This window comes from Apteryx mantelli, chromosome 6 (genome assembly GCF_036417845.1).
Source record: "Apteryx mantelli isolate bAptMan1 chromosome 6, bAptMan1.hap1, whole genome shotgun sequence".
In the NCBI taxonomy this organism is placed as follows: domain Eukaryota; kingdom Metazoa; phylum Chordata; class Aves; order Apterygiformes; family Apterygidae; genus Apteryx; species Apteryx mantelli.
In genome coordinates this window covers 41332851-41347762 of record NC_089983.1, presented here as the reverse complement: position 1 = coordinate 41347762, position 14912 = coordinate 41332851, and positions in this window count along the sequence as shown.

The window sequence follows — 14912 nt, the reverse complement described above, 5'->3', positions numbered from 1 at the left end:
CAGTAGATGTCCTGTAGCTGTTCTTGTTCTTACACATACGTACAGCTCCCTCACTTAGAGAATGGCAGGGCATATATAATCTGAAATGTATTCTAATCCCCAATGACCCAGCAGAACACTTGGCTTCTCTTTATGGACACTGTCAGTCTATCATTTTAGTCCTTTGTCTGGCAGTTCCCATCTAACATTTATATGTTTTAAACCTTTTTAGCCAATTTTAATTTAATTTGACAGTAGAGGAGAAGTAAATTCCCACCAGTATTGTGAAAAACAGCAACCAGATTGATGAGGGCAATTCAAATTCTAGTCTTTGCTGAAAGAAGTGCAACAGGAGCTCAGTAGTGACATGCTGTGTGTGGCTGCCAGCTGGACAACAAACACAGCTATAGCTGTCCTGTACCAGTCACGGTATGTGCTACCTGCTCCCAAAACTGGCAGGAGACAAGTGCATGACTGGGGAATACTAAGGAAGCATGCAAGGGGACTGCACATGCAGGTGACTGCAGGCCACGTAGTCAAGAGCTGGTTATGGAAATGTGAAGGAGAGGAGCTGTAAGAAGGTCTTGACACATAATAGTGAACAACAGGTTTTGTTCCCCTGCTCACAGAACACTGTATTTAATCTGCCAAGGAATCTGCACTAACAGGAATGAGGCCTTTTGAAGCCTAACATGTGCTGCCTTGTATCAATCCATGTGCTTGGATGATGAAATAATCCCTGTAGGGGAGACTCTTGATGTCCATCAAAACATGGTGAACATGAGTTTGGTAGCAACATCTGCCATCAACTCAGCTTGTACCTTAGAGCACTGAAAGTATTGAAAAGAATGAGCTAACAGAGGATCATTAGATGCAGCTGCTGTAAGTGGTTGTTAACCAATTAGCAACCTGACAGAAGAGGCTCACAGGTCCAAATCCTGAACTCCAAAGCTTTTTTCCTCATATGAACAAAACAATTTAAGTGCTACTGAATTTTCAGCTGGGAAATCACAGCCAAGTTTCCATCCTGCTGAATAGTATATCCCATATAACAGAAAACCACTAGGCCACATGAGGTCAAACTTGACTTGAAGCTCCAGCACCAAATAATTTCTTTCACAGATGGAGTTCATATGACCCAATAACCCTAGTCTCTCTCTGACTTAACCCTCTCTACTGGAAAGTAATCTATATTCATTTTTGGCCATAAAAAGAAATTTGATTACTCACCAAGATGGCATGACAGCTTTCAAATGATCCTTTATGGTAACCCTTAGTTCTAAAATTACACCAGATTTCATGAAATTTGTTACCTTAATCCATTAATTCACTACTTTAATTTGATGTGCGAGTGTATCAGAGAAACAGAAAAAAAAAAAAAAAGCTTTATAAAAAAAACTAAAATTAGTAAGAGATCAAACCATAACAAATACCATTTGGGTAATTTCTCCTAAAGAAATACCTATGTGTTTCTAACTCCGATCATCCTTTATTATCTTCCAACTTCTCTACTGTATAGAAGTGATGCAGAATCCTCATAATAGTTGTTGAAATTAGTCATTAAAATTCAGAACTGTGGCAAAGAGAAGCCTGGAAAACATTTCTGAAGTCTGAAAAACAGATAAAGGAATGTAAAGAAATCAGTCTGCAGATCAGTCTTAGCTAAAAGACTGCTATAAATGTGTAGTCTTACTACTAAGTAATACTACTAAGTAAGTAAGTATTCCTTTACTACTTAAGTAAGCAGTAGCCTTACTTAAAGCTAAAAATATTGAACAGGTACTTTTGTTTTCAGCAAGACAAGTATTCTGCATAAAATAAAATACTCATACAATAACAGAGCAATAAAAATAGGTAATTTATTACCATAGTCATAACCACCAGAGGTCCAGAGAGATATCAATACTATAACAAGGATAAGGCATATTCTGGAACACCAGCTGTCCCATAGGCCCTATTGACATGTCCTGCCAAATGCTTCTAACTTGCATCTCCTGTCTCATTTGTCTGCTGGATCACCCAAGCAGGCTCTTACAAAAATACAGTCAAGAAAACAGAAGAAAAGCTTTTTTTATTAAATATAAGGGTATTCAGAACCTGTCTCTCAATATCTCTTTTTAAATACTTCAGCTTTGTGCAAGTCAGTTTAGTATTCATATAAATGAGGGAACTGCTTCATGAGGTTGTCCACTGAAGTGTTATAGCCCTGGAGAAGTCTCCTGAAAAAGAAGCGAATTGGACAAGGCAAGATGCCAAGAGAAGACCAGAAAGATTTCACATATGTTTTCCAGTGCAGTTCAGCTTGACAAGGGCTTTGCTGGAACTGCAAGATTTGGCTATACCTATGTGATTGGCAGTTTTATGAAGTGTACAAATGTGGGACCTCAGTTGGAACCATCATACATTTTACTAGTTATCTAAATTGGGATTTAAGATCAGGTCTTAGATGAGAGTGAGAAGGGTGGAAGGCGGTGAGTGTATTAATCCACTGGCACAAAAATCTTGAGATAAAGTTTGAAATCAAGTTTTCAATCAGGTTTTCTTTATGAATCTTCAGCTATTTTCCCACTATGTTTCTTCCCCTTGAACTAAAGACAATGTTTTAGATAAACATCTGTGAAATAATCTGTAGGTTTAAAAATGTGTACGTAGATAATGACTTCACATATTTAAACAGAAACGAAGAAAATAATGTTATTCTTTTACTTGTCTGAGAGAGAGAGGGAAGGAGAGAGAGGAGAATACAGTACTTATTAAGATTAAATTAAGTATTTAACATCTTTCATATTAAGCGGATTGTCAAACTTAAAAGTCTTCGGCTCCCATGCAAGATATCTATAAAGCATATGAACCTATTTTTAATTTACCAGGTTTATGAATTTTCCAACACAGCCTGGGAAGGCAATAAGGAAGCAGAAAAAAATGGTAGAAAGTTAACAGATAAAAATATTGCAACTAATCAGTAGAAATTAAAATCATGTTAAGTAAGCGCATATAAAACTGTAATATAAAATTAAGCTATTATTTTTCAACAAAGAACTACAGTGCCTGCGGAAAATATGTGGAAAACAAAACAATTTAGGGATGCTAAGCCAATAATACCATAATGTTTCATTTGCTTCATATGCTGTTTTGATTTTATAACTAATGGTGTTTCATATGTTTTCTTAACACATTTCCTTTAATATGGTAGATGATGGAAATAAGATTTACTAGTGTTGAAGCAAGAACTCCAGTCGTAACTTTATATGACACCTTAAAGAAACGCCTAAGTGCTGCAGTAGATACTTGTTCATGGCACATCCTTTGATCTCAGCAGAAGCAAAGAGGGCAGAAATTTACTTTTCCTGTTGAGGGTTTTTGTACATTTACTAATTTATATTTTCATAGTGCTATTGGGGTGAATAGCTAGGTGGGAACCTTCAAAAGTAGCACAGCAATAGGAACAGGAGTAAGCAAGTCAGTATTATGAGCCCTCCTGGACTCACTGTTCAGTAAAAAGGAGATTATCAAGAGTTGAGCAATGGAAGCATGACATTCAGTGCATGTGATACCATATAAAAGTTATGTAATCGATTCAATATAAAAATCTGCAGGAAAGAAGGAATCATATCCTGAGCTGAGTCTTTTCAGTCTTGGAATCAAAGATCATCACAGATGCTTCTCCGATCTGTGGGCCCTGTCTTCTTCAACTGAGAATGATCAAAATTTTAGTTTTTAGTTCCTCTGTGCTATTTCAGAGTTGAGATTAAAACAATCAATCTAAAACTGAATTGCCAGGGAAAGGGTGGACATGGGGATTATAAATGTCTTTTCCTAAAAGACTAATTTCTGCAGAACACTTTTATCCCAAGCTTAAAGTTTGAAAATGCCAAATACTTTACTGATTTATATTCAGAGAATGTATAAATATTGCCTATGATAGTATAAATGGAATACCCTTTTTCATTAATGTTATTACTTACTTACCCCCAGATTAGTTAAGGTTCTTCTGAATAAGCCTTCTCATAACAAATAATTACTGAAAATATTTTTAAAATATAAACAAACTGATTCATGTTGGTAAAATTAACGTAAGTACTGTATTATTTTCCTCCAATTTAATATGAGAAATATTATCAGTGAAAGAGAAGAGAAAATGTGAAATAAAATATTTTCTAGATGTTAACCTCGTAAGACAAACTTGTTATTTTAACATTATAACACGGTTACTAGAGGAAAGCTACCTTGCTTCACAACAGTCAGGGGAAAAAAAAAAAAAAAAAAGAAGTTGGCTTTTCAGCCGGAAAAAATATATAACCTAATAAGGCCCATATGTTGGTTGTTGTTGGTTTTTTTTTTTTTTTTTTTTTTTAAACAATGCTTGCAGAATAACATTTTTGCAACTTGTGCTTTTCTCAGTGTCCTGCAGGAATACAAATCAATCGTCTAAGTTTGTTATCTGGGAAGAGGGAATAGAGATCCATGTTAAGCAAGTCTTACAGGATCAAATTTAGCCCAGTATAAATTTTTGTCTCCATTGTTGCCATGATGAGTGATGGGCCAGATCCTCAGCAACTCTTCACATGTAGTTTCTACGAAATTACAGGTATGTGGATTTCCTCCCACTGCAGATCTATCCCAAATATGTCTGACCAATTTACATTTTTTTAATAAGAGTCTTCCCAAACTTAGAAATGTTTCCAGGTGTGAGGAACACATTCCAAACAAAAAATTCATGAATTATTATCCCTTAGGAAATGAAATAAACATAAATACATGTATGATTAGCACTACTATTTATTAACTGTTCTATTCCCTTTAGCCTAGATACAGTTTCCTTGTACTGGTAAAAATCCTCATTTTTTGTAGGCACTGATAAAAGAGAGGTTTTCATCAGTTGTTATTAAAGGACTGGTGACAGACTAGTTCTCTTTTTCTATATTATTTGATGACTACTAAAGATACAACTATCATTTTGATTGAGTATTTTAAAGCATTAAAGATGCTTAAATTATAAGGGAAAACGAGAGATTAAATCAACTTATTAACCAATAAGTAAGTTTTTCAATTTCTAGATATAAACTATTTTTATTATCATACTATATATTGGTATCAGATGTTCTACAGGATAGTAGCTTATTATATGCATATGGCTATTATTAGTGTAAAGTTACATACACTCCAATATTTCTAAATATTCGTTCAATAAAATAGAATTATTAACACCACTGAATCAATGCTTATGACTTTTAAAGATATCCATTGAATAACCGTAAGGTCAAAGAATTAATGAAATGCTATATCCTTCTATTATGTGGAAAAAGACAAAAACAGAAGAGTGAGTGAATACATCAGCTCTAACTTCATAGATCCAGGTCTGAAAAACCAGAGATGAAATTGCTAAAGGACTCCACCAGATGCTGAAAAATTCCTATTACAATGGTCTTGTTCTACTTAAAAGTCTTACAAGTTTATTAATATTCTGCATAATTTTTCACACATTGAGAACTGCAGAAGACATAAAATACTGTATAAACAGTGCCTCCCTCAGAATAACATAGAAACAGAAATCACAGAGAAGACTAGGATACTGAATGCCTTTAAACATATTACACGCATTTTTCTTGACTTCATATAATTCATTACAACAACAGATGTGACTTTTAGATTTGTTCTGTTGGCTTCAGCAAGACTCTCAAGAGGTGAACAAAGAGCACTGGTGCTTCCTGGCGTCTCTGCAAGGGAAGCCCACCAGGGAAAACTTATTGATACTGATAACAGTGGCAAAAATTCTCTAGACTTCAGCAAGATCAAGATTTCAGCCTAGGTTTGAAGTTTTAGAAGTGCCACTGGACAAAAAGTTGTCTATCACGAGCCAATGCGAGGACTTACTATTACAGTGCCTGCAGTTCATCATTCACAATAAAACTACTCTCCTATCAATGTCAGGTTTTGAACAGTTTCAACACCATTAAAATCACATTATACAAGTGCAGTGAACTTGTACCTACCTACCTACCTACCTACCTACCTACCTACCTACCTACCTACCTACCTACCTACCTACCTACCTACCTACCTACCTACCTACCTACCTACCCCAGAATGCCACACCACACTCCTCCTCCTCCAGAGTCTGCTCAGCCTCATGCATTTCTAAAATTCAACTAATTGTAGTAAATAGGCTTCATCTGTTCACAGGGACAGAAAGAGAGGGGCGTGCACAGAATTTAAGTGAATTAAAATTAACCTAATATAGTCAGTGATGATGGTGGGTGGCCTGGCTGCTACTTCTCCCAGTTTCCAAATGGAAGTGGGCAAATACCCTACTAAGCTTATGTTCCATTTTTAACTAGCATTTCTAAAGCTATTTACTAACCAAGGGTAAGGAAAATGAAGGTCACCGCTAGGCATCAGTGGGAGGGGGGTTTCAAATGCACTCAGCACTGAACAAACTGATCCCTTTCAGTGTACAGGAGATACTCGCATTGATTTAAATAAGACTGATGCAAAATGCTTTGGAAATTCTGATGTAAAGATGCCTCTTGTGTTGAAAAGTATCGATTTCTTATTTGCCCTGTTATTTTCCTAGCATGCTCCCCACTCTTGTATTCCTTTTTCAAAAAGATTTAAAAAAATCAGAAGTCTCGGAAAGAAAACTCAGACCTACCTCAGGGCCATCGGGAGGGAGAAAAGAAATTTTGTTTCAGCAATGCTATTTTTGGAAGGCTCAAGAGCTACAAAATACAGCAGATTCTTAGCTGGAAGGATCAGCAGGGAGAGCCCACGGAGATCTGTTGTTCAAATTAAGTACCTTTTGATTCTGACTGAAGCATGACAGGCAACCGGTATCTAATCTTAATCAGCAGCTTTATCACAAAACGAATATAAAACGGCAGAAGACCGTGCCTAGCAATTGCTTTTCAACTAATAATGCCTTTTACAGGCAGCGTGAGCCGACAAAAGCAGTTCTATCACCTGTACTCCTTGGGTTTTGATATTAGATTTACTTACGCCGTGTAAAGGGACAGGGCAACTGAGGCTGCGGTGCTGTTTTGGGCTGGAACATCACGGTTTGGGCTGCAGCAGCGCCCTGTGTGCAGGCAGGCTGCGACTTGCCCTGGGCCGGTCACTGCCGGTCGCAGCCGGTTCCAGCCGGCCGCAGCCGGCTCGGCCCCGAGCAGCCCGCCGGGCCCCAGCGCGGCCGCGGGCGAGCAGGGCTCGGCGAGGGCGGTCACCGCGGCGGAGACCGGCGGCTGGGGGCGCCCGCGGGCAGCAGCTCCGACGGCGGAACCGCGCTGGGGCGGCCGCCCTGGGGGGCGAGGGGGAGCGGGGGACAACCGGGAAAACGGCAAGGAGAAGCAGCGGAAGGACGCCGTTACCCGCCCATTGCCTCACCGGGGAGCGTCGCCGGCGGCAGAAGCGCAGGAATTGCAGCCGGGAAGGTGAGAGGAGAGGTGTTTGGCGGAAGCCGAGCCGGGGGAAAAGGGAGGAAAGGGGTTTCCCTAAGAGGTTGTTTAATTGTTACTGTTTTCTTTGTCTCCGTAATAAGATCGGTCATCGGAAGTTGGTTTAATTTGATAATAAATTAAGTAAAAATTCCCCAAACTGAGACTTTTGCCTGCCACAGTGGGATGAGGTAGGCTTATAAACCAGGAAATGTAGTTTTGGTGGTGGAGAAAGAAAGCCAGCACTAGATAAATACTGTATCTGCACCACATGCTACTGACTCAGAAGAAGATTTAAGGTTTAAGAAATGTTTATGATCTTGACTTCCTTCAAAACCTGAATTTTTTGAAATTTTTCTATTCAAGCCCTATGTGTTATGAAGATAGCTAAAAACATAGTTTATGGTGATGGCTTCAGAATAAATAGATGTAACTAGTCTAATACAGTGAGAAGTAACCAGAAAGTTATTGCAGGTAAATAAAACTTGGTCTCTGGTATAAATTATTTGGGGGAGAGGTGTGTGTTCATTAGGATAAGTAAAGAGAAATTTGTCATTTGGCAAATGACAGTAATTTAGGAAATAATGGCAAACAGTAAGGAATAACATAGCCAAAGGACTCTTGATGTTTGAGAATGGGACAGAGCAGCTAGTGGATGCTATTGAAAATGGAAAAATGCATTTCCAAGCAAAGCAGAAAATTTGTGATTATCTTCTAAGGGGAAAAAAATGTATATTAGGATTAGAAAAAGATCAGCCAAAACTGTTGTGGGAAAACCTCAAGGTCATTAGTGAAATATGTTGCTGAAATAAAACCAGACAGAATTCTCTGCTATACTGCAAAAGTATTGGTTTATTATTCTAAGTAATGTCACTATTGTTGTATTAGGCATTTGATTCTATGCTTATTTAGAAAAAAATATTATAATAATTTATAAATAATAAAGTATATATATTTTATTTGTATATAACTTATGTTATTATGTTATTTTACTATTTATGTATTACTAGTACTATTTATATTAGGCACTGGATTATTTATGCAAAATAGTAGTTTTTAAAATCATTGACCAGACGAAGAGACATTTCTGGAATCTCACTTAAAATAACAACATCAACAAGTAGCTCTTTTTAAATATATTCTCTACTCATTGGTGTGAATATATATTTGGGACTTAGAACGAATTAAGCTGGTACTACAAGCCTTCATTCATTTGGGTGTAAGACGTTATGCCTATTAATTTTTAGGTGAAATATTTTACTAAATTGAAAGCAAAAAGAAAAACTAGATGCTATAGATACTGAATTCAAAAGAACCTTTCCTTATCAATTCCATTAGGGCTAGGACACTTAAATATGATTTGCATCTGTGAAAAGATAAATATTACAACTTTGGTACTGAAAAGAATTGTATACAAGAGCATCCAAAGCCGCACAGAATCATAATAACTTAATTTGCATCTTCTTATCTTTCTTGGTAAGTAGTCATCTGGTGACTACTTAGACTCATTACAAATCTGAGTATGGAGAAGCCTAATTAATACCCTCTTTTAGCGCTAGAACCTTCCCCAGTTTAAATTGTTGTAAGGATGTTAGAGAACACTACTGATAATCACTGAGATAGTCCCAGTCACCACTTGGAAATCCAGGCAGTCTCAGCCCTCACAAATACATTTATCAAATACCAGGTGAAAGTCAAAATATTCAAGTAATGGCTGTCCGTATTCCCAAACTAGATTTGGTATTATTCAACCTTAAAAAAACAATGTCATTGTATTAAATTTATGTTCAAGTCTAACTTTTATTTATATTGTCTTCTACTACCTAGTACTGCACACAAGTGTAATCTCAGAAGATGAAACTGTTAACTGCCAAATATATTTTGCCTGTGGCATCACTGATAAGGTTTGATAAATATCCAATGCAGCCTCCTTTGGATTGCTATTTGTCAAAAGATATGGTTCAATCAATTTAAAAGTATTTTCACTTTATGAAGGTCTTATTTCTTAGCTGGGATAAGCAATGAAAAATGATAGCATATAATGTCTTATTAACACTGGCACACACCCACACTCTCCTACTGTCTTGCTTCCCATTACTATGAGGCTTCATCATTACTGGAAAAGACAGGGCAGAATTTAATCTGTTCTCTATAAAATTATACAATTTACCATGCGTTTGTAAGCTCACATTGTTCCGACATGGTTAGTGTAATACTGACCTTGGACCTTATGACATGAGAAGAACATGCTTCTCCAGCTCGCTTGTATCTAATTCTCTGGCATAGATCTGAAAAAACTTAGCTACCATTTCCCCTGTGCATTTGCACATATTCTTTGGCAGAGATTTCTACTGCACAGAGCAGGTACACAGGTCAAATTTGGATCTTCCCCCAGCTTTCATCATCCTCTTCTGTCACAACAGATTAAGTACAACCCAGCCCTTTGGCCTACTCAGTGCCAGTTTCTGTGCTAACAGTAATATATTTTTGTAGTGTATTTTTCTGAGCCTATTTCTGGACTTTTGGTGTTAAGAGCCAGCTGGATATACAAACTCAGAATACCAGAATCTACTTTTTGTGTGAAAGGTAAACAAAAGTATCCTCCAGCTGGTGCCAAGTTCCCTATAAATACTCCTTGCACGAAGTACAAAGGAAAATTCAGGCTTATGTAGAGGCTGTCAGCAGAAATCTCTCTGCATTTTGTCCTCAGTTGGCTTGAGTAAAGAGTGAAATAAAAGAAAAATAAAAATCTTAGCACAGTCCATGAGCAAAGCAACACTCAGGTAAATTCAGAGCAGTCATAGAGCTATTTTATGGCACACAGGAGCAAACCTTTGGAAACTATGTCATAATCTCCTGTTCCCAGAAATATCATTGTAATATTTAAAATTGTATTGTATAAAAATAGGAGAATGGTCACAAAAGAAACAGTATCTATATAATGCCCTGCTGGAAAAAAAAAAAAAACTCTTGTAATACAATTCAGGCAAATTTGTTTACCTGTGTCTGAAAAGTAAATGATTATTGTAAATTCTGCTATGATCTGAACCTGCAGACACAAGGGTCTCAGGAAATTCGGAAGTAAGCTCAGCTAAAATATTCCTTGTAGCAAAAAAAATCAACTTACTGCTATGTTCATAAGTGTATAAAACAAAAAGTAAATGCAATAACTAATAGTTCCTTCAAAATATATTCCATCCATACAGCTATAGTATAACTGTGTGGCTTGCGCATGCTCACTTGAAACAGCTGGATAGAACATTTAGTTATTGCTAGATGTGTCAGGAAGTGTTCAGTATGAAATACATAATGAACAATATCAATCACAGAAAGAAATCAAAATAATTTCAATGCTATTTTGAATAAATAGATATAATTAAAGCAGGATTAAATTTAATATGATATCTCATCACCTGTGATAAGAAAATCTTCAGAAATGCTTAGAATCCATATCACTCTTTCTGTTAGCTGCAGCTATATGTGTAATTGATTAGGATTCACTTAAAAATAATTCTGTTGAGTAAAACTGGGTTATTGAAAGAGGCAGCTAGAATAAATGAAGAGTAAGAAACTGGCATTTCATCATTAGCTGCATTGCAGTATGATCATTTTCCACTGGCTTAACCTGTCTATGTCAGAAGAATAACCCCTGTAATACTATTTAATAATATTCCTATGCTTCAAAGTTTAAAAACTGATTTTCTATTTAAAGAACATATGATTTAAGTTAGGATTTTTTCTGAGGAATAGTGTAGAGTATGGGATTCATATGTACTATCTCATACTGTCAAACCCTGATTGGGATAAATTATTCAGCCCATGATAGTATAGAAGGAGGCAGGGAAGGACCCAGGGCATCAGTATGCAACATTCTCCGTGAAGCAGTGAGATGCCGCCTTTTACCCCTAAGTCGATGGGTTGGTGAGGAAGGCAGATCCCAGCTGCTTCTGCCCTCCCCTGGTCTAAGTCAGCAAATGGCTTGGAGAGACTCTGTCTCATGAGTTTCCATGACCTGTCAGTGCTTCTTCAGGGCTGATGAGTGAGAAGCAGTTGGAATCAGACCACACCAACCTGAAACCTGTTTTACAACCTTAAATTGTATCATGTTTCACCAAAAAGGTAACATTCTCTTCAAAACAAAAAACTCTCTTCCCATTAATTAAAACTAGAGGAAGAAGCCAATGCAAGGGAAGAGATTTATTATATGGGCACCTAAAATTAAGACTTTTTTAATTATTCAAATTTAGGCATTTTCCTCTGGTTCATAATTTATTTACCTATTTTCATGACGTTCTCAATGAGTTCCTGCATTGTGGAAAGCAGCAATGCCCAGAAATATAAATAATCAAGTATAAATGCAATCAAATGCATCCTTACTAAGTTCTTTCACTTCTGGCATTCAGGCAGACCCTTCACTTCTAGAGGGAGGCTGTCCAGTTCCTACAGGTAGTCGTGTCTTAACACAGAGCATAGTGCAGTACCATGTTAGACTGGACCCTCCTTTGTAGAACAGGCATGTGGAACTTTGTGAATCTAATCCCAGGTTTATCCTTTTATAATTTTCACACAATTAAAGTGATCCTTAGGAAAAGCATTTTAATCTACTCCATATCATTATTAATTTCCCATGTTCATTTTTAACTGTGCAGAGTTTCTAATGGAATACTTTCTCCTTTTCATTTCTGCATTCTTTGCATGGTACTTCAAATGCATGATCACTTCCTAAACATACTAAAAATCAGTGGCAATGTTAGAACATTTTTGAAATGCATAATTTTCCTCCTTGTCAACACTCCTTTCAGATACTTGGATATCATATTCTTTCTTTTGTGAGAATTTTAAATCAGTAAATTCACTTCTTATCACCAGATAACACCTTTTTACTTTCTGGTAGCTAACTGTAAATGTTTATTTTAGTCATTAAATTTATCCTTGTTCCTTCTCAGAGATATTAAAGTGTATGATAGCTAATATCTAAACTTAATACTGAATGTACTGTTACTTTTTTTTCGGTATTCCGATCCATCTTTCTGGATGCTAATTCTCAAATGGATGCTAATTACACAAGATTCTGGGAATAAGCGTGGTATGTCTTCCTTTATTTCTGTTAACTGTGATTCATCTCATCACTTAATATGTTCAGCCTTTGATATGTGGGACTACAGCTTGCCAGAAATAATTATCTAGTTCATGATGGACAGATGTTCATTATGCAGACAGCACACATGAGGTCATGTAACAAGTCCGCACATGAACACTAGACTGTATGACAGTAGGCTCCACATATAGGCCATCATATGCACCAGTCTCATGAGATGGGACACCTGCATTTCTGTCCATTACAGATGCACATCCAATCTGACCTCAGCATGGGCCCCCTCAGTTCCTCTGTAGGTGGCTATTTGGCTCATCATGGCCTAAAGTTCTGGATACTAAAGAACTGTAATTGGATACTAAAGAATTGTAGTTGTAAGAACTGTGGTACTAAAGAATTCGTAAATTTTTATCCACTTCAGAAAAATTAAAATAAAAGACTACCATATAAGGCAAAACAGTTCCACTGCAAACTCTGAATTTTCATATTTAAATATTAGAAACTATAACAAATAGTAGAAATATTTCTCCATGTTTTCATGTAGCCGTGTAGATAGTGACCATAATGATCAAAACAGCTGAAGATCACAAGATTCCTAATTACACATACATTAAGCTACTGATTGTAGTGATAGTGTATTTTGAGTAAACTTCTCCAAGAGTACCCATCTGCAAAGGTATAATGAAAGCGAAAGGTCTTTGGAAATCCATCAGGCTGGATTTTGATAGAAAGTGTCAGCCATTGACAATATCAAAACCTAGCAAAGACATCAAAGAACACAGGGTAAAAAAAATACTCTAGCTGTATTCTTTGATGCTGAAAAAGCCTTTGATACACCTTTGATAGTGTACAGGGCAGATGACTTAGCTAAAGGCTTTCTAACTTTAAACAAAAATTCCTCAATACTTCCTTAACTTCATCTTAGTTATAAACATACAAATACTACAGTACAGAAATACCTGTATATTTTGTTGGGAATACCTTTATTTGCATGGAGAAGCACCTTGCTCCAGAAGTAAATCTACCACAGTGTTTGTGCATTAGATTGGCTTTTAAGGAAAATAATTTTTTTCTAAGTCTGGCACAAACCTCCTGACTATTTAATATATTGTATTGTTTCCACATAAATAGCCACTGTTTAGCAGGAACTCCTGTCCTTGGAGATATACAGACTTGCATGGAATAATAAATGTACCATCCAGTATTCCATTAATGATAGCTAGAATATAATTTGTGTGAAGATTATTTCTACTATAAAGTTGACTGCTGAAGGTGCACATTGCAGTCCTGAGAGTGCATAACTTTACTTATTTTTTAGGGAAACTTGTGGACCTGAGTGACAAAACTTTAATTAAATGACCTTCTATTTGACCTTAACCAGTTTTATAGACTTAGTTTACACAAGGGAGTTTACCAGTGGTTCGCTCAATTGGAATCTCATATTCTATTCTGTTATAATGCTTTTTAAAGGAAAGGTGGTATTTGCACAATAGCATCTGGTTTCTTTCCACTGTATTGCAGATTTATTTGGACAGAGATGCAACTTGCTACAGAAAAGATGTAGATGGCATTTAATGTCTCACAAGGACCTTGCTATGGTTCTTTTTAGTTTTGCTTGTCCCAAACCCAACTTATTCTTCAAAATAAATGTGTTCTTAGGATATGAAATATCATATTTCTTTCAACACTCCTGATGATGGAAAGTAGAATATTAGTTCTAACTATGCAAAATCATTCAACAATCAGGAAAAAACATCCAACTATTTTAAGAATACATTTGAATTATAGAATTAAAAGAATGGTTTGGTCAGGAATCTTGAAGAGAGCAGTACAGGAACAAAGTATACATTGGTGTGTATGGATCCAGCAGGGAACTAAAAGTAAATAGAAGTGTTTTAAATGCATATCAGAAAAAGAAACCAGAGACAGTAATAAGATAAGAAAATCATAATCTGTGCTAATGACAATAGTCTTTCATTAAAGTCTGAAAAATGTATTGTCATTTAGGATGCTTGCTTACTTTTTGCACTAATGAAACTTTCGTAATAAAAGTAGACTACTTGTCTAGTCACTTTCATCCAGATTTTGGAAGACATTTACACACCTATCACCCTATCAAAAGTAAAGCTATTAAGCAATTAGAGTTTCAAAATCTATCCCCTTTACTATCCCAAGCACGGTTTCTTTTTTCCAGCAAAAGGTTAAGAAAAGTGAAAAAACATTTGCAACCCTACAAAATATGTTTTGTTTGGTTCAGTCAAAATCTGTCCCCACGCAGATAAAGATGTGAAGAAGCCATAATATTAAGCTGAAATAAGCTAAATATTGTCCTTACAAACATCAACCTCCAATTTCATATTATTAGCTTTTAAAAATAATATTTCAAGGCTTGAAACTACATTCTGAAC